We start from the raw sequence: 22,210 nt of genomic DNA, 5'->3' as shown, positions 1-22,210 counted from the left end.
TGGCAGAAAGTGAAGAAGAACTTAAACAGCCTCTTGATGAAAGTGAAAGAGGAGAATGAAAAAGTTGGCTTAAAGCTCAACATTCAGAAAACTAAGATCATGGCATCCGGTCCCATCACTTCATGGCAGATAGATGGGAAACAGTGGAAACAGTGGCTGACTTTATTTTTTGGGGCTTCAAAATCCCTGCAAATGGTGACTGCAACAATGAAATTAAAAGACACTTACTCCTTGGAAGGAAAGTTATGAGCAACCTATACAGCATATTAAAAAGCAGAGACATTACTTTGCCAACAAAGGTCCATCTAGTCAAGACTACAGTTTTTCCAGTGGTCATGTATGGATGTGAGAGTTGGACTGTGAAGAAAGCTGAGTGCCGAAAAATTGATGCTTTTGAACTGTGGTGTTGGAGAAGAGTCTTGAGAGTCCCTTGGACTGCAAGGAGATCCAACCAGTCCATCCTAAAGGAGATCAGTCCTGGGTGTTCATTGGAAGGACTGATGCTGAAGCTGAAACTCCAATACTTTGGCCACCTGATGCAAAGATCTGACTCATTGGGAAAGACCCTGATCCTGGGAAAGATTGAGGGCAGGAGGAGAAGGGGACAACAGAGGATGAGATGGTTGGATGGCATCATCTACTTGATGGACATGGGTTTGGGTGGACTCCGGGAGTTGGTGATGGACAGGGAGGCCTGGCGTGCTGTGGTTCATGGGGACGCAAAGAGTAAAACACGACTGAGTGACTGAACTGAACTGAATGCAATACTTAACAATAATTGTATGAAGTAGGAGCAATGAGTGACCTTATTACCCATAAAGAAGTTCAGTTCAGTTCAGTTGCTCAGTTGTGTCTGACTCTTTGTGACCCTGTAGACTGCAGCACACCAGGCTTTCCTGTCCATCACCAACTCCCAGGAGCTTTCTCAAACATATCTATTGAGTTGATGATGCCATCCAAACATCTCATCCTCTGTTGTTCCCTTCTCCTCCTGCCTTCAATCTCTTCCAACATCAGGGTCTTTTCTAGTTGGCTCTTTGAATCAGGTGGCCAAAGTATCAGAGCTTCAGTTTCAGCATCAATCCTTCCAATGAATATTCAAGGTTGATTTCCTTTAGGATTGAATGGTTTGTTCTTCTTGCCGTCCAAGAGCCTCTCAAGAGTCTTCTCCAACATCACAGTTCAGAAGCATCAGTTCTTCAGTGCTCAGCTTTTTTTTATAGTCCAACTCTCACATCCTTACATGACTACTGGAAAAACTAAAAGATGGTAATGATAACTCTATATGCAAAACAGAAAAAGAGACACAGATGTACAGAACAGACTTTTGGACTCTGTGGGAGAACACGAGGGTGGGATGTTTTGAGAGATCAGCATCGAAACATGTATATTATCTATGGTGAAACAGATCACCAGCCCAGGTTGGATGCATGAGACAAGTGCTTGGGCCTGGTGCACTGGGAAGACCCAGAGGGATCGGGTAGAGAGGAGGTGGGAGGGGGGATCTGGATGCGGAATGCATGTAAATCCATGGCTGATTCATGTCAATGTATGACAAAACCCACTACAATATTGTAAAGTAATTAGCCTCCAACTAATAAAAATAAATGAAAAAAAAACAAAACCATAGCTTTGACTATATGGACTTTTGTCGCTAAAGTAATATCTCTGCATTTTAATATGCTGTCTAGGTTTGTCATAGCTTTTCTTCCAAGGAACATGCATCTTTATTTTCATGGCTGCAGTCACCATCTGTAGTGATTTTAGAGCCCAAGAAAATAAAGTCTGTCTCTGTTTCCATTGTTTCTCCATCTATTGGTCATGAAGTGATGGGACTGGATGCCATGATTTTGGTTTTTTGAATGCTGAGTTTTAAGCCAGCTTTTTTAATCTCCTCTTACACTTTCTTCAAGAAGCTCTTTAGTTCTTTTTCTCTTTCTGCTATAAGGTTGGTGTCATCTGCTGCTTATCTGAGATTGATATATATCCTGGGAATCTTGATACCAGCTTGTGCGTCATCCAGCCAGGCATTTTGCATGATGTACTTTGCATATAAGTTAAGTAAGTAGTGTGACAATATACAGCCTTGACATACTCCTTTCCCAATTTGGAGCCAGTCTATTTTTCCGTGTCCAGATAAGGAAACGGAGTAATAAAATGTGAAGTACCATATTTCTTCAATACTAAGATGCACATATTTTACAATTAAAAAAATTTTTAAATAAGACTGTTTCTCTAATAGTAGCAAGCCAGGGTATTTTTACACCTGTTATGCCTGGGGCCATAAATGGAGAACTGGAAAAACTGGATTTCAATCAGCAGGTCACAAGTACTCTATTTGAGAAAAGAAATATGAATTCTGGTTGTAATCTTAAGGTTCTTAAATTTACTGATTTAGATCAGGTAACTAGATACTAGGGCCCTCCCAGTTGGCTTAGTAATAAAGAATCCACCTGCCAATGCGGGAGACACAGGAGACATGAGTTTGATCCCTGGGTCAGGAAGATCCTCTGGAGGAGTTAATGACAACCCACTTCAGTATACTTGCCCAGAAAAATTCCATGGACAGAGGAGCCTGGGAGGCTGCAGTCCATGGGGTCAGAAAGAGTCGGACATGACTGAGTGACTGAGCACACATGCAACTAGATGATAAGCTTCAAAGATAGAAATAACATGTGATTTACTGAGTTTTTTCAATATAAACTGGATAGAATATAGAATACTGGAAGGAGCTAGACTAACAGTAGGACAAGTCTTAGACTGTATCCACAGGAAATGCCTAAGTATGTCAAGAAGTTGTCCTGCCCAGGGTCACGGGGCTAGAACTGCTATATCTGTGTATCCACAAGTCCCTGAACATGGAGCACCTCCAGGATATCTCTGGGCTAGGTGGCTGTGTCAGCTGAGTTTAATCCTTTGGAGAGCAGCATGGATGTGAGTTGTGAGCATTCAACACCCTCTGCAGCTGGTGGATGAGTTCACTTCACAATAAAAAAGATTGTGTAGTCCTCCACAGCATTTGTCATGGTAACCCTCTTATATGATCAAGAAAGCTTGAAAGTGAAAGCTTGCATTTTGGTTGGTGGCACCAGTAATAATTTACAAGACAGTCTCAGGTGGAATAATGAAACACGCTTTAATGAAATGCTGGGTTTCTAGTGTTCTTTATGACACAAATGACACAATTGTGAATATGTATATATATATATATATATATATATATATATATATATATATATACACATCTTCTCTAAATCTAAAAGCAATTCCCCAAATTCAGTTTCTGAATAAGAAGCAATTACAAATATATCACAAATTTAATTTCCTTTATGTCTGTACAAGAATGGTATGAATATAAATCTAAATAAGACTAAAAGACCTCTTTAAATAAATTGAGAATACAAACATCTGCGTGTGTGCTCAGTCACTTCAGTCTTGTCCGACTCTTTGCGACCCTATGGAATATAACCTGCTAGTATCCTCTGTGCATGGGATTCTTCCCGGCAAGAATACTGGAGTGGGTTGCCATGCCCTCCTCCAGGGAATTTTCCCAACCCAGGGATCGAATCAGTGTCTCCTATTTCTCATCTCCTGCATTGCAGATGGATTATTTACTGCTAAGCCACTGGGGAAGCCCAGAATAGAAACACAAGTAATAAAATATGTCATATGATACATAAAAATTCTTCCCATCCCCCTTGATAACCCTGTATATTACAGAAAAATCTATTAATGCCACAACTTAAAATCAGTGCCATCTAATACTCATGAGAAATATAAAGATTCCTTCAATATCACAGAAATTAAAGGATGGTAGAGTTAGGTTTTGAACTCATGTCCTATGGAGAAAGAGTACTTGAAAATAATATATATGGTACCTTGGTTTGTCTGATAAATGTATTTTCTTGTTTTGAAATAAAGTGATAGAAATTAAATTAAGAGGATTTTGCAAGCCGTCTTATTAGACACTCATGTATAATGAAGTATAATTATTGTTGCATTTCGTATTGTGGTGCAATTAACAAATGGAGGCATTCTGTTATATAAACCAGTCCTGAATGAAATGATACATACATAAAAGCTGGAATTCTTGGCACACCATAGGTCAATAAGGGGGCAAGTTCTCAGGGACTAGATGATGCAGTGGCATCAGAATTCATGCAGAAGTAAATGTCAGGGAATAAGAAAATACACAACATTGCAAATGTAAGAAACCATAACAATGAATCTTGAAAGTCAAGGGTGAGTTGTTTTTTTTTTTAGTTTACAAAACTTTCTAGTAAGTTCTTATCATTACACATTGCATATTCTGTAAGAAATTCAATATATCAAGATAAAATGGTTTAGTAATTATCTTTAGAATCATAGTAATAAACAAAACTTACATTTATGTGAAGTTAAATAAAGAAGGTAAATTCTGACAACATGACTGATGAAAAAATATGTGGACTATGTTGCTGTGCTATATAGGGGTAAACAGATCCCAGACACTATTTCACTCCTTCAATCACAGTAATCCAGTCTGGCCTTCATTTTACCTTCTAGATGCCACATGCTAGTGGATAAGGCTTATATTTAACAAAATGACTTTATAGCTAAAATTATCTGTTTCAGAATACATGATGAGTTAGGATATTGCCATTGATTCTCTCAGGATACCTGAAAGAAAAATTCAGGTCAATTATGTGCACAGAAGGAACATCTTTGAATACTTTTCCCCCAAACAAAAATCTATGTAGCTCAAAATCTGGGGAGAGTCACATAAAAGTGTAGTTGCTCCTTATACTAGTAATTGCCAGTTAAATTCCTGATTCTGAAGGAGTCACCATTCCATGTTAGTTATAAGTTGTGATCTAAAACTATTTTCTTACAGCTGAATAAGTAGCTTCTGCTGCAGCATATCTTTCACAACCAAGCCACTTCTCTTAGAAAAATTATAACCATGTGCACAAACACACACACACACACACCCCTTTGCCTAACCAAAGTTGACTCTGCAATTTCTATAAATCCAAATTCAGTTATTATCATCCATGTCAGGTGTTATTTTTGTTGCTTCAGTTTCTGCTATTTTAATCTTCAGTGGTTGCTGGCAGTGAAAGATGGAGAAGTAAGAATATGTGAGGCAATTTAATTTGATCACAACTGCTCTTGTGGATAGTGGTGCTAAACTATCTTTTTTTTTTCTTTTTTCTATTTTACTCAACAGTGAGGTAGGAAATGAAATTTTAGTTGAGGCTTTCTATCGTTCAGCTGAACACTAGGGAAGAAAATGACCAACACACTAAATATTGTAATATGGACAAAGTATTAGATAAACTGAACAGAAAGAGGTAAAACTGTAGTGGAATAATTGTACTGACTGTCAGACTAAGCCATGTTAAGAGGATAGTCATATTTTAGGAAAACTAGAGAATAGTTTATTTGTAGGCAACATTTTAGGGAAATAGCATAAAAAAGTTATTCTTAGAAAAACCCTGAAAAACTAATATTCTACTCCTTTATATCCCCTTCTATCTTTTTCAGGTCTTCCTGTCATCATATTCACTGCTCTTGACTATCTTCCTCCACCCCTCACGCACCTCTATATCCTTAAGAAGGCCCAAGTCCTGCCAATTCTGGCCTTTCATTTTTTTGGTCTTATTTTTGTTAAAATTTATTTAGCACTTACTGTGTATCAGATGTATAATAAAACTTGCATATGACATATGTTCCTACTTTGTAGTAGATCTATTGTTCTGAATGTCTCATCAAGAGACATGAGTTTGATTCCTGGGTCAGGAAGATCCCCTGGAGGAGGAGATGGTTCCCTATTCCAGTATTCTTGCAGGGAGAATCCCATGCTCAGAGGAGCAACAGTCCACGTGGTGCAAAGAATTGTACATGACTGAGCATCTGGGCACACAACACAATTTGTTCAAGATCTCAAGATAAGTTAGTGATGTTTGCCTGAGATTTGAACCGAGCTCTTCTTAAATTCTGAACTTATATCCTTAGTAGCTATATATTCTTTCTTGTGTATAGTGGTGCTAATCCATATACTCAATTTCTGTGCTTTACAACACAATATTTTAAAAGACCTGCTGGACAGCATAAATGTTTGCCCTCAGTTTCAAGGTTTATATTTTCTCTGTTCCTGAAACCAGAAGATTGAGCCTGAGACCACTTAGTCCTGGTTCCAAGCTCCTTGAAAATGAACCTAAATGTTTGGAAATAGCAAACTCTTCTGCAGGTAATGTTTTTCTTTTTTGTCCTCCCTTTCTCCCTTGGTGATTTGAATCTGTTTTTTGGCATGTTTCACTTCCCAGTATCTCACTGAAACAATTTTCAATTGCTAAATTTTCACATAGATGTGGGTCATTGAAAACTCTCACTGCAAATCTTACTATCTGTGCCAAAACCTGGTATCTGAGGACAAGCCTTCGTGGCTTTTCACTGTTTTCTCCTAATCTTATCTTGGCCCATTTCTGGAATTAGTATCTCTCTTTTTGAATTTCAAGCTCATTCTTTGATAAAGAAGAGTCACAGTATATTTCACAAATCCTTCCTACAAATTCAGACATTTGTGATTATGGATTTGCTGATTTTGGAAGTTGTATATGGGAAGCTAGGAGTATCTGACTGTCACTTACATTAGGCTTCAATCCCTCAAAGAAAATAAATTCAAATATCTAAGGTTCTATTTAGTTCTACTTTCCACATGTGCTGTGTATGTCACATATATTCTCCTTCATTCATACCTTTTTCCTTGACAACTGGCCTGCTTCACTACTCCAGACACTTGTGGGGATGTCTCAATTTGGGATGAGTAAATTTTCCACAAAATTTTATCAAAAACCTGAATAAAGAATAAGAACTACAAAACATATCCACAATAAAGGGTCTAATATCATAAGTTGATAGTGAAGGCTCATGATAAAAGTCAGTTAACAAAATGCATTCATAAATCTGAACAGTTTGCATTTACATACATACTGTACTGACATGTAGCACAAAGCAGTTTTCTCCAGCCCCATTTTATTCTCCCAGACTATTCTGGAGTCTGCCTTCATTTTATTCTCGGCCCTTCCTAGCTCTGTTCTGGACACATAAATCACTAGACTAAACAGCTCTCTCATTTCTCAAATCTAGTCTTCACAGAAAGCATTTACTCTATTCTGGAATGAGGTGGAAAAATCTCATCTGACTTTCATGAACAAAATTTTCCTATTACTGCTTTCAGAACCTGACAAATTGTGAAACTAGTACTATCTATTTCTCTCTTTCTCAATGAATCGATATTTTAGGACTTTATTTTAGGAAGCAAAAACAAACAAAACAAAAACATATTTTAACACTTTTGCTTCTTCACTCTGCACATTATTTAATAAAAGAATTGAAGTTTTTCTGGCAGTATTTTACTAAAAAAATAAAATAGAGCTTCAGAAATGCCAAATTAGTTGGTCTCTCAATTTTCACTCATTCTTGATATCTGCTTCTGGAACTAATTAAAATGAAAGAGCGTGGATGTTGGGAGTCAAAGAGGAGCTGAAGCGGGTGACATAGTAAGAGTAGTTATTTATAATAAATGAGGGTGCCCTCCTGGTATCATATTTGACCTGTATCATCATGAGTGAGGGACACAGGCAATAATGAAAGGAGCACATCAAGAAATCATAGGTGCAAGAAATCCAGAGGAAACCACAGGTCAAAGTGAAATCTCATAATAAAGTCAAATGAAGAGTCAGGACAGCAGGAATATTTATCAAAATCTGATGATAAAGGAATACTCGAGATATAAGATATAAATGTAAAAACAAAAAGTGCCTGTACAGAACTTACATGATGAAAACCATACCATACTAATGAATGTAATCAAAGATGATATAAATAAATGGAGAGATGTATTTTGTTCATAGATTGGAAGAGTCTGCATACTAAAAGATGGCAATTCTCCCTAAAATAATATAACTGGTTTAATCTCTGTCACAGTCCCAGCTGGATGAACAAATGGTACAGTACCATTTATTGAAAAGGCTTTCCTTCACTGAACTACTCTTTATCCTTTATAAAAAATCAGTTGGGCACATTTGTATGATTCTATTTTGGGATTTTCTGTCTTGTTCCCTTGATCTATGTTAGATAATAGGTTTATTATCAGAGGATTTATTCTTCTGATCTATTCCTCTGATAATCACATATAGAATTCATCACTATAACTGTAAGTTGTACAGAAAGAATGACTCTAAACGTTACTTTCACAAGCAATATCAAAACTAACTTAATATGATGGGCACACTTAAAGGTTAAATTGTAAAAGTATGCAAATCTTAGAATTACACATCAGAAAAAAATCTTTGACTTCTAAGGTCTGGCATAGAGTTCTTAGGCTTAAAACCCAAAGTACGATCCATAAAAGGAAAAAGTGATATATTAGACTTTATCAAAATTAAAGTTTTACTCTTTTTAAGACCTTGTTAAGAGAATTAAAAGATAGGCTATAGAATAAAGGAAAATTTTTGTGAATAACATAGCTCATAGAAGACTAAAGTATCTGGATTATATGAAGAATTCTCACTTCAAGAGTACAAAACAAATAATCCAATTAGAAATTGGGAAGGGATATGAAGAAACATTTCAACTGAGAGAATCTAGAGATGGCAACTAATCACAATTAAAAATATTCAACATTAGCCTTTAGAGAAATGCATGTTAAAACCACAATGAGAATTTTCTACAAATCTATCAGAATATCTAAAATAAAATATAGTCACAAAGCAAATACTTTCAAGGATGTGGAGGAATGGAATCATTTATACACTGCTGGTAAGAACATGTAAAGATACAATAACTCAGAAAATATCAATTTCTTACAAAACTAAATGTACAACTACCCAGCAACTATACTTATAGGTATTTATTTCAGAGAAGTATGACTTACTTATGTTCAAACAAAAATATGTATATGGATATTTATAGCAGTTTATTTTTAGTAGCAAAAAATTGTAGTCAACCCAGATATCTTTCAGTGGGCAAATGGTTAAACAAACTGTTACATCCATCTTTCAAAATATGAACCCAAAATAAAGGAAATGAACAGTTGCTACACTTAGCAACTTGGATAAATATCTAGAGAATTACTAAATGATGAAATTATTCTATCAATCTCAAAAGATTCATATGGTATGATTCCATTTATATAACATTCTTGAAATGACAAATTATAAAAATGGAAAACAGACCAGTGGTTGTCAGGAGTTACAAAGGATAAAGTTGGGAGAAAAATGGATGTGGGTACAAAAGGAAAATTTTAGTATTCCTGTGATGATGAAAATAGTCTTTATCTTGACTGAATAGATTTCAATAAACTGGTCATGAAATTATACTATTTTTTAAAGACATTACCCTTGGAAAAAACTGGGAAAAGTATACATAGTATCTCTCTGTATTATTTCTTACAATTGTCTGTGAATCTACATTTATCTCAAGATGAAAAGCTCAGTCATATATTAAAAATATATATCCAAAACAAGGAGATAGAATAAATTTATTTACACAATGAACACCCTTTTTGGTAGAACATTTGAAAAACTAGCTTTCAACAGAACCCCACAATTCTATTTATCATAGGCTCAATCAAAGACAAGTATACAAGGTTGAGTGTTATTTCTTTCTTTAACATTATCTGGATGAGCCTTTCTCAGGGTTCTATTGGAGATATCTCAGAAGACTAGGAGGTTTATATGTATAAGAAAGTGAAAATGTTAGTAGAGAGTGATTTCCAAATTTTTATTTAATTGAAGCATAAAAGGAGGTTGATCAGCAATGGAGAAAGTAAGGCAAATCATGCATGCTAAAGACTGAAGACATTATCCGGACTGCCCAAGTATAGGGCAAAATTTCACTGTACAAGGATATCAGGCTGTAAGGTATTATTGCTATATCAACACTAAGGGAAGCTCAAAAATACAAGCCGTCAAAAAAAAAAGAAAAAGTACAAGCCACACTGTTAAAATCCAGCTTAATTAGAATGTGTATGCTGAGTTGAACACGTACCTCAGAAGGAAATAAGAATGAAAGCTAAGTGAAATAAAAACTGAAGAGAATTTTGAAATACAAGCATAGGTTATTTAGCAGAAGTTATCTCAGTCAGGTCCCAGAGTCTAAAGGGCTGTGTGTATTTGGAAGCTGAGCTTGGTATAGATAAATGACACTATCCATTTATAATTTAAAATTACAACAATGATGATGATATTAATATTAACAGCAACTATCTTTAAATGAATGTTTAGTGTATATGAGGTATTGTAATAATTAATGCCTTTAGTTCATATCAGTGACACTGTGATAAATACTTACTTTTAATTCAGACCTATTATTGTACCCACTTAGAGAACAGTAACAGGAAAGAGCTGTAGAGACCAACTTGCCTAAGGTGACTGAATCAGTAGATTTGTAAAATCTCATAAGTAGACATTCTAATAGCTAGTCAGGAAATACGAAATCCAAGTTAGTCATTATTTGTGATGAAAGTGGTTTAATGTTGGATATGTGCAGAAATATGGTCAACCACTGCCTTATTTTGCCTGTCATTTCTATCATACACATACCAAAACTCTTTATGATTTTTAATTATGAAATTCAGGGAATGAGAAATAGATCTTTTAAATTAGAATCATGAACTTATTTTAATGTGATGTACTAGAGATACAGCTTTGAGGAAACACAGACTCTTTGAATCCCAGTTGTATAATGTGTCAAAGGATGTAATAGCACTTACACATTTGTTGAGATCATTCATGTAAATATTTAGTTACCGCTGTCACCACCACCATCATCATCTTCTTTATTTATTCTTACCCTTTGCATTATCTTCTTTTTATAACATCATAATTTCTATCATGCATTGTAGCTTTAGGTTAAATGCTGTTGTTCTTTTTAAAATTCCTCTGTATAATTCAGTTCAGTTCAGTTCAGTTCAATCCTTCAGTCATGTCTGACTCTTTGCGACCCCATGTACTGCAGCACGGCAGACTTCCCTGTTCATCACCAACTCCTGGAGTTGCTCAAACTCATGTCCATTGAGTCAGTGATGCCATCCAACCATCTCATCCTCTGTTGTCCCCTTGTCCTTCTGCCTTCAATCTTTCCCAGCATCAGGGGCTTTTTCAATGAGTCAGTTCTTCTCATTAGCTGACCAAAGTATTGGAGCTTCAGCTTCAGCATCAGTCCTTCCAATGAATATTTAGGACTTATTTCCTTTAGGATTTCTGGCTTGATCTTCTTGCAGTTCAAGAGACTCTCAAGAGCTCTCTCAAACACCATAGGTCAAAAGTATCAATTCTTTGGCACTCGGCCTTCTTTCTGGCCCAACTCTCACATCCAAACACGACTACTGGAAAAACCATAGCTTTGACTACATGGACCTTTGTTGGCAAAATTATGTTTCTGCTTTTTAATATGTTGTTTAGGTTTGTTGTAGCTTTTCTTCCAAGAAACAAGCATCTTTGAATTTTGTGGCTGCAGTCACCAACTGCAGTATTTATGTCTATATATTTAGGTCCTCACTGATCATGAACAAAAAAAGTCTCAAATTTTTATATTCTCATTCACTGAAAATATGAGTTTCCTAAAAGCAAAAATACCAACAACCTGTTGTCCAAATTAAATACTAATTTCTTTTGAACTTGTTAGAACAGAAGTAGCACATTATTAAATATAATAATTAAGAGTCTGTCAAGACCTTGCATACGTCTTCTTTCCAGTTATAATCACTGACATTCTGACTTCTAATATACAAGGACCGAGTGAAGAAAGAAGACTGTTGCTCTGATGATGAGATGAAAGGTCATAGAAACTAGTGATTTCTAGAGTCATTGTTTGGGAAATTGTTATGATTTATGCAGACTTGGAAGGCTTTACTCAAAGTATCAGTTGGCTATTTGCTTGTTGGTCATTCCAAAACTGCAGTACAATTGCTGGTGAGTAAAAAACAAGGAGTTGATTGGATTTCAGGAAGAAGGGAATGTTCAAGAGTGACTGGCCACAGCAGCTTTGATTCACAGAGCTTGTAGCATGATTAAAAAAAAAAAATTAGGAGAAAGATTTAGACCATTATCTCTTAAGGCAAAAAAGGGCTGCAGACATCTATGCTTAATAAATACATTTTAATTAATACTAAATAATTTTGACCCATAAAAATTTGAAACTCTAGATTGCTTATTCAATAAAGTGTGAGCATGTCATTATCACCTAGTACTGATTTTTATTTTAAGCTTATTGAACATCTGAGTGAAATATTTAGAGAAATCTCCTTTAAACACCCCCCACACAAATATTTAAATTTTTCATTTAAAAATTCTATAAAATCAATTTCTGAAGTAGCAACAGTTCACATACTTAATGATTGACTTCGGGCAAGCTCGGGCCTCTAGATCATGACTGAAAATAAGGCATCACTAAAAAGTGATTATGAGCAATCAAACTAATTTTCAGATTTTTAGCTTTTATATCATTGATTTTTGAGAGTGAGCCTTAGTCAATATTATGCAATTACTTGCTCTCTGGCAGAGTCATAAAATGCAATCACACAGTAAAACTACTAAGTGAAAGGAAGTGGCAGGATTTGTGAGTGAATCCAGCTACTGACAGCATCCATATCTCAGTGTTTTTTTTTCTTTTAATTATATTATATATGGGAATTATGCTATATAAATTGTTCTATTTAAGAATATGAATCAGAGAGGAAACAAGTAATAGGATTAGTAACATTAGTATGTATTTCCTGAGAATGTCAAGAATCTACCATAATGTATTTACCATTGAAAATAATTTAATAAAATAGTTAATACTTTTAAAATTTGATTTTACATCAGTGGGATAGATTCTCATATAGAGAATAATAAGAATAAATGTCATATATATTTAAATAGTCATGTGGTAAATGGTGTATATCATTAGATAGTCATTTATACACACTAATTATAAATATATTGCCATTTTTTAATTAACTGACCCATAAAAGCTATGGATTAGAAGAGTTCTTGAAACTAAAATTTAGAGGCAAAACCTGAAAAACTTGAAATAAACATACATACAATAAAACCAATTTAACAGTGAAATTAGATTTTCCCTTTCTAGAAGTATTATGAGAATGTCTACGAATGCTGCAAGGAATGTGCTATCTAGAGGCATGTTTCCTATTGTTAAATTAAAACCTCCTCTTATCAGCAACTGATAATGGTAATGAGTTAAATTCGTATGAAAATCCCTCATGACAGTCAGCCACTGACCCTGTTCACATCATACTCTGTCACTCCCTGAGGTATAAATATGCAGAAAAAATTACTCCAAAGAGAGTCCTTTTTACTGAATTCAAATTAAATACCATATAAATAGACAGCACTTTCCACAAGAGAATCAATCTCTCAGCCAGATGATATTTTGAAATTTATCTCTGAAAAGAAATGGACTGGCTACTCCAAATACTCTAGGCTATTCTTATCTCTTCCTTCTGTGAAAAATGGCCCTCTCTGGTATCTTATAATGTATATTTTGTTTGTATTTCTTCTTGAGCTGTTTCATGTTCAAATCTTAATGCACTTCTGCCTAATGAGCCAAGAAACAGTCTGTGTATGTGCATGTGTAGGTGTGTATGTGTGTGTGTGTGTTTACATGCATACCAGATGGAGCTACCTTGGGTTTGTGAGGCTTCCAAGTCCTCCTGGAAAATCTCTTTTTATAACTTCAGGCCTTAAAGGCAGTGTGACATCAGAAGAGGAATACAGACAAGAAAATTAGAAGACCTGAATTGTAGGCCAGGCTGAGTGTATGGCAAATCATCTTCCACTGCCAATTTCATGCACACCATTCCCTACCACAGGAGATTATGGTTTTACATCTGTTAAGTGAAAGATTTTCAACTAGATGCAATACAGGTCCACTCTAGATCAAGCAGCATGCGAGCTACATCAACAAACAGTCACTTTGAGGACAAAGGCATCATATTTTTTTTGTATTCTCTCTAGCACATGAATTACTAGCTGGGCATATTCTTTGTGAGTATAATACATACTGTTGATCTGTAGTGCTGGTGACATAGTGGATAAATAGACACCAACAGTCTATCTCTATTTACTATATTGCATCTACTACAAAATAAGCAGAACCCTGTCAATTCTTGATGCTATGACTTGAAGTAAGAGCAAATTGTTATCAAAGAGAATTGCATATTGATGCAAACATGTCTTGCTTTGTTTAAAGTGATCATTGATCTCAGCTGTTTATTTGAAAAAAAATGTAAATTCTTACAAAACTGAGTCTTCTCTACATCTCCAAGTGTATCTTTCCCCTTTGTTGTGGGAAATATTTTGAACATAAATGTTACTCAACAATTTTTTGCACTGATTGATTGATAATGTCTATAATGAAAATAGAGAAGAAATAATAAAATAGTGCTTAATATTGGGAGGATTATAATATCCACCAGTTTGGAACTATTGAGAATTGTTAGATATAGGATTAATCTAAAAGCATAAAGCCAGCAAAATTGAATTTTGCATTTGTTGCTTGTGTCAGGTTTCCAACTCTTACATCATGCTGTGTATATTACAGTTAAGAGAGCTGAAGATTTAAAATCACAGCAAAATATACATTTACTAAAAATCAAAACTCTCAACTTCCCTGCAAAGTGTTGAACCATCAACTTTTCATCATTTAAGCCTATTAACAAGTATGCCAAACAATTTCACACAAGGGAAACAAGTACAATTGCCTGTATGGATTAAAAAAAAAAATCTTAGGGTATTAAGAATACGTAAACTATTATCTAAATGGAAATTCTTGCATTCAATAAAAAATTATGAAATGGTCTAGGGCATACTTACAAGTACATAAAATATCTTAAATACATGTTATGCCAATTATCCAATAAAATAAGAAACAATAAATCTTAAATAAGTTGAAATCTTTATAATGATTTTCCAGATCTTTTTAAATTAATTAATTTTGTATTGAAGGATAATTGCTTTACAGAATTTTGTTGTTTTCTGTCAAACTTCAACATGAATCAGCCATAGGTATACATATATCCCCTCCCTCCCATCTCACTCCACTTCCATCCCTCAAGGTTGATACAGAGCCCCTGTTTGAGTTTGTTGAGCCATACAGCAAATTCCCATTGGCTATCTACTTTACATATGGTAGTGTAAGTTTCCATGTTACTCTTTCCATACATCCCACCCTCTCCTCCCCTCTCCCCATGTCCATAAGTCTGTTCTCTACGTCTATTTCTCCATTATTGCTCTGTAAATAAATTCTTCAGTACCATTTTTCTAGAATCCATATGTTATAATTCCATACATTAGAATAAGAGATTTATCTTTCTCTTTCTGACTTACTTCACTCTGTATAATAGATTCTAAGTGCATCCACCTCAAGAGAACTGACTCAAATGTGTTCCTTTCTACGACTGAGTAATATTCATTGTATATATGTAAAACAACTTCTTTAACCATTCATCTGTCGATGGACATCTAGGTTGCTTCCATGTTCTAGCTATTGTAAATAGTGCTGCAATGAACAATGGGATACATGTGTCTTTTTAAATTTTGGTTTCTTTGCGGTATATGCTTAGGAGTGGGATTGCTGGGGTTTTATTCCTAGTTTTTTAAGGAATCTCCAAACTGTCTTTATAGTGGCTGTATTAATTTACATTCCCACCAACAGTGCAAGACATCCCCTTTGCTCCACACCCTCTCCAGCATTCTCTGTTTGTAGACTTTTTGATGATGGTCATTCTACCGGTGTGAGGTATCTCATTGTAGTTTTGATTTGCAAGTCTTTAATATAAAAAGGCAGGAGGAGAAGGGGCCGACAGAGGATGAGATGGCTGGATGGCATCACTGACTCGATGGGCATAAGTTTGAGTAACTCTGGGAGTTTGTGATGTTCAGGGAGGCCTGGTGTGCTGTAATTCATGGGGTCGCAAAGAGTCGGACACGACTGAGAGACTGAATTGAACTGAACTGAATACAAAAAGCAGAGACATTACTTTGCCAACAAAGGTCCGTCTGGTCAAGGTTATGGTTTTTCCAGTGGTCATGTATGGATGTGAGAGTTGGACTGTGAAGAAAGCTGAGCACAGAAGAATTGATGCTTTTGAACTGTGGTGTTGGAGAAGACTCTTGAAAGTCCCTTGGACTGCAAGGAGATCCAACCAGTCCACCCAAAAAGAGATCAGTCCTGGGTGTTCACTGGAAGGACTGATGCTGAAATTGAAACTCCAATACTTTGGCCACCTGATGCAAAGAGCTGACTCATTTGAAAAGACCCTGATGCTGGGAGGGATTGGGGGCGGGAGGAGAAGGGGACGACAGAGGGTGAGATGGCTGGATGGCATCACCGACTCTATGGGCATGAGTTTGAGTAAACTCTGGGAGTTGGTGATGGACAGGGAGGCCTGGCGTGCTGCAATTCATGGGGTCACAAGGAGTCGGACACAACTGAGTAACTGAACTGAACTGAACTCTACTGAATAATAAACAATGTTTAACATCTTTTTATGTGTTTGTTAGCCATCTGTACGTCTTCTTTGGAGAAATATCTGTTTAGGTCTTCTTCCCACTTTTTGATTGGGTTGTTTGTTTTTCTGGTATTGAGTTGTATGAGCTGCTTGTATATTTTGGAATTTAATCCTTTGTCAGTTATTTCATTTGTTATTATTTTCTCTAATTCTGAGGGTTGTCTTTTCACCTTGCTTATAGTTTCCTTTGCAGTGCAAAAGTTTTTAAGTTTAACCAGGTCCCACTTGTTTACTTTTGTTTTTATTTCCACTACTCAAAAAGGTGGATCATAGAGGATCTTGCTTTGATTTATGTCATTGAGTGTTCTGCTTAAGTTTTCCTCTATGAGTTTTATAGTTTCTGGTCTTATATTTAGGTCTTTAATCCATTTTGAGTTTATCTTTGTATGTGGTATTAGGAAGTGTTCTAATTTCATTCTTCTACATGTAGCTGTCCACTTTCCCCAGCACAATTTATTGAAGAGTCTGTCTTTGACCTATTGTATACTCTTGCCTCCTTTTTCAAAAATAAGGTACCCATAGTAGCATGGATTTATTTTTGGGTTTTCTATCTTATTCCACTGGTCTATATTTCTGTTTTTGTGCCAGTACCATACTGTCTTGATGACTGTTGCTTTGTACTATAATCTGAAGTCAGGAAGGTTGATTCCTCCAGCTCCGTTCTTCTTTCTCAAGACTGCTTTGGTTATTTGGGGTCTTTTGTGTTTCCATATGAATTGTGAATTTTTTTGTTTTCATTCTGTGAAAAAATGTCATTGGTAATTTGATAGGGATCACGTTGAATCTGTAGATCACATATGGTAGTATAGTCATTTTCACAATACTGATTCTTCCTACCCAGGAACATCTTTCCATCTGTTTAGGTCATCTTTGATTTCTTTCATCAGTGTCTTATACTTTTCTATGTACAATTCTTTTGTCTCCTTAGGTAAGTTTATTCCTAGACATTTTATCCTTTTGTTCCAATGGTGAATGGGATTGATTCCTTAATTACTCTTTCTGATTTTTCATTGATAGTATATAGAAATGTAAGTGATTTCTGGTACTGATTTTGTATCCTGCAACTTTTCTAAATTCACTGATTAGATCTAGTAATTTTCTAATACTATCTTTAGGGTTTTCTGTCTACAGTATCATGTCATCTTCAAACAGTGAGAATTTACTTCTTCTTTTCCAATATAGATTCTTTTTATTTCTTTTTCTTCTCTGATTGCTGCATCTAGGACTTCCAGAACTATGTTGAATAATAATGGTGAAAGTGGACACCCTTGTCTTCTTCCTGATCTTAGGGGGAGTGTTTTCAGTTTTTCACCATTGAGAATAATGTTTACTCTAGACTTACTATATATGGCCTATACTATGTTGAGGTAATGGATGTTTTTCTGGACCTCTCTTGCTTTTTCAATGGTCTGGCGATGTTGGCAATTTGATCTCTGGTTCCTCTGCCTTTTCTAAAACCAGCTTGAACATCCGGAAGTTCACGGTTCATGTATTGCTAAAGCCTGGCTTGGAGAATTTTTAGTGTTACTTTACTAGAGTGTAAGAGAGTGCAACTGTGCGGTAGTTTGGGCATATCTTTGGCATTGCCTTTCTTTCGGGTTGGAATGAAAACTGACTTTTTCCAGTCCTGTGGCCACTGCTGAGTGTTCCAAATTTGCTGGCATATTGAGTGCAGCACTTTCACAGCATCATCTTTCAGGATTTGAAATAGCTCAACTGGAATTCCATCGTTGAAAAAGCATGAGTCTTCCAGAAAAACATCTATTTCTGCCTTATTGATTATGCCAAAGCCTTTGACTGTGTGGATGACAATAAACTGTGGAAAATTCTTAAAGAGATGGGAATACCAGACCACCTGACCTGCCTCTTGAGAAACCTGTATGCAGGTCAGGAAGCAACAGTTAAAACTGGACATGGAACAACGACTGGTTCCAAATAGGAAAAGGAGTATGTCAAGGCTGTATATTGTCACCATGCTTATTTAACTGATATACAGAGTACATCATGAAAAACGCTGGGCTGAAGGAAGCACAAGCTGGAATCAAGATTGCCAAGAGAAATATCAATAACCTCAGGTATGCAGGCAACACCACCCTTATGGCAGAAAGTGAAGAGGAACTAAAAAGCCTCTTGATGAAAGTGAAGGATGAGAGTGAAAAAGTTGGCTTAAAGCTCAACATTCAGAAAACTAAGATCATGGCATCTGGTCCCATCACTTCATGGGAAATAGATGGGGAGACAGTGGAAACAGTGTCACATTTTATTTTGGGGGGCTTCAAAATCCCTGCAGATGGTGATTGAAGCCATGAAATTAAAAGATGCTTACTTGTTGGAAGGAAAGTTGTGACCAACCTAGGTAGCATATTAAAAAACAGAGACATTACTTTGCCAACAGACGTCTGTCTAGTCAAGGCTATGGTTTTTCCAGGAGTCATGTATGGATGTGAGAGTTGGATGGTGAAGAACGCTGAGCTCCAAAGAACTGATGATTTTGAACCGTGGTGTTGGAGAAGAGTCTTGAGAGTCCCTTGGACTGCAAGGAGATCCAACCAGTCCATCCTACAGGAGATCAGACCTGGGTGTTCATTGGAAGGACTGGTGCTAAAGCTGAACCTCCAATACTTTGGCCACCTCATGCGAAGAGTTGACTCATTGGAAGAGACCCTGATGCTGGGAAGGATTGGGGGTGGGAGGAGAAGGGGACGACAGAGGATGAGATGGCTGGATGGCATCACTGAATAGATGGACATGGGTTTGGGTAGACTCCAGGAGTTGGTGATGGACAGGGAGAACTGGCATGCTGTGATTCATGGGGTTGAAAGAGTCGAACATGACTGAGCGACTGAACTGAACTGAACTGATGTTGAGGTAGGTTCCTTATGTGCCCATTTTTTTTTGAAGAATTTCAATTATAAATGGGTGCTGAATTTTGTCATAGGCTTTTTCTGCATCTATTGAGGTTGTCACATGGCTTTTACCTTTCAATTTGTTAATATGGTATATCACACTGATTGATTTGCATATATTGAAGAATCCTTGCATCCCTGGAATAAACCCAACTTGATCACGGTGTATGAGCTTTTTGATGTTGAAAGGTTGTTGCTGAATGATAAGACGCTGGGATTCTTGGCCCACGGAGGAGACAAATTTAATCTGGGGCCAGAGATGTGGCTGGATTGCTCAGAGTTTTTGTGTAATAAAGTTTTATTAAAGTATAAAGAGGTAGAGAAAGCTTCTGACATGGGCATCAGAAGTGGGCAGAAAGAGTACCCTCCTGCTAGTCTTCAACTTGATGTTATATAGTCACTATCAGCCTGTTAATGAAAAGAAAGGAATGTCTTAAAACTCAGAATGGCACCAGGCCCCTCATCCATAAGTTGCATTTTGTGCTAATCTTGGCACCAGATGATTCATCCCAGACCATAAAACGATTGACTTGAATCTTGTAGAAGGGCATACTACCATACAAATAGTTTAATTTACATAGATTAGGGGAACAATATCTGAGTATAACATACTGGTTTGTCAAGTAGGTTCTAAGCCATTTGGCAGAACCGACTTGAAGACAGAGTCTGGGGTAACATTTCCATAAGAAAAATGTATTGGTTAACTCAAGATTTGAGAATAGTTAGCTTCAGGTGAAACCAGGTGTCATGGCAACATGGTATTTTAAGAGAAACCTCCTTTTAAATTTGCATAGAGAAGGAAAAAAATATTGCTAATTTGTTTCTTCCTGCCGCTTAAGAGAGATAAAAATGTCTGACACTTGCAGCCTATTTCCTCCATTTGGAGACCCCTGGCCTTCCTGCCTGTCACCCTCTCAGTGTGTTGCTGAATTCTGTTTGCTAAAATTTTGTTGAGGATTTTTGCATCTATATTCATCAGTGATATCAGCCTGTAGTTGTTGTGGTTTTTTTTTTTTTTTTTTTTTGCATTATCTTTGTCTGCTTTTGGTATCAGGATGATGGTGGCCTCGTAGAATGAGTTTGGGAGTGTTCCTTCCTCTGCAATTTTTTGAAAGAGTTTTAGAAAGATAGACATTAGCTCGTCTCTAAATGCTTGATAGAATTCTCCTATGAAGCCATCTGGTTTTAAAAAAAAATTACAATTATAAAAAAGAGAGAAGGAAAAAAGGAAGAAGAAAGAAAAAAAGAAAACTCCACAGAACTTCAAAAGCCCAATGTAGATGCAGAGGTTTATAACAATGATAAAAAGTGTGACTGAATATATGCATATACATATACACCCATAAGCAAAATCAAAACAGTCCAATAAATATAAAGTACAATAGATTGATATGGTGAACAAAGGAAACCAAAAATTATACCTACCATTTGAGAACAAAACTAACTAAAGCACAAACTAGAAAACAAAACTAAAGCAAGGTGCAAATTGGGGAATAAAGCAATGGAAATAAAACTAACAAATACGTTGAGAGGAAAAGAAAGAAAGAATAGGCATGCAAAGTTAAATAGTAGTAGATAAATAAGATTTATATACATTAAAAGTTAACTGCAAGGGGAAAAGAACAGTAGGAAAAGCAAACAAAGGAATAAATGTAGCAAAAATAATAATAGGTTTTAAAAAATCAAAAATTAAAATTATAAAAAGAGAAAAGAAAAAAAAAGGAAAACTCCACAGAACTGTAAAAGCCCAACATAGAGGCAGAGGTTTATAACAACAATAAAATATGTGACTGTGGGAGAAAAAAAAAAGCTTGAAAGCTTAATTAGATTTCATAGTGCCAATAAAATCAACAACTACAATAGACCAGGGGGAGTGGGGGGGTTGCGTGGGAGGAAGGCAAAAAAAAAAAAAAGGAAAACCGAAGAAAAGAAAAATAAATCCAAAAAAATCTGCAGAACAAGTCAAAGCACAAGAATAATAGATGTTTTTCTTGAGTCAGTGCTGTCAGAGTCCTTTCCCTCGCTGGGAGTCACGGTCCACCTCACCTCCATAGGATGCCATCCAACAATGGGCTGATCTCTGGACCTTCTGTGGGGGCACATCAGATTCTAATCTGCTGTTACTCCTGTGTGTTCTTGCCTCCTGTGTCCACAGCTATCAGACAGAACTAGTGTGTTTTCTTTTGTGGGAGCTCTCAATATCCTTTTGTATATTCCATAGACACAGAGTTTGACTAGTTGATCGTGTGGATTAATATGCAGCTTGTACAGCTGGTGGAAAGGTTTTTGGTCTTATTCCTTAGCCACACTGCCCCTGGGTTTTAACTGTGGTTTTATTTCCACCTCGGAATGTGGGTTGTCTGCTGGGGTTTGCTCCTAAGGCTGCCTTAGAGGACTTGGGTTTGATACTATGAGGGCCAGGTGTGGAGATGGTGTAGCTGCTTGGGTCACAGGGGCTATGGCAGCACCGGGTACTCAGGGGAGTTGGTAGCGAGTTTTGCATGGTTCTATATATTCTTTTCCACTCGTCATGTACTCTTATGCAGACAGGAGTGTTCTAAATGCACTTTGGTGTTTGAAGGTGCATTCCTGATGTATCCATGGAGAGAGAGGTGCTCCACATCCACCAATCCCTCTGCCATCTTGTTCTCCTATCCAATTTTCCAGATCCTAAAGTGCACTAGGAAATAAAAATAGTAAAAATATTTTCCTCCCAAATTAGTTTCACTGAATGCTAAAGCTT

Source organism: Odocoileus virginianus, chromosome 7 (genome assembly GCF_023699985.2).
Source record: "Odocoileus virginianus isolate 20LAN1187 ecotype Illinois chromosome 7, Ovbor_1.2, whole genome shotgun sequence".
Classification (NCBI taxonomy): domain Eukaryota; kingdom Metazoa; phylum Chordata; class Mammalia; order Artiodactyla; family Cervidae; genus Odocoileus; species Odocoileus virginianus.
The sequence above is the reverse complement of the archived record's forward strand: the minus strand, read 5'-3'. Positions refer to the sequence as shown.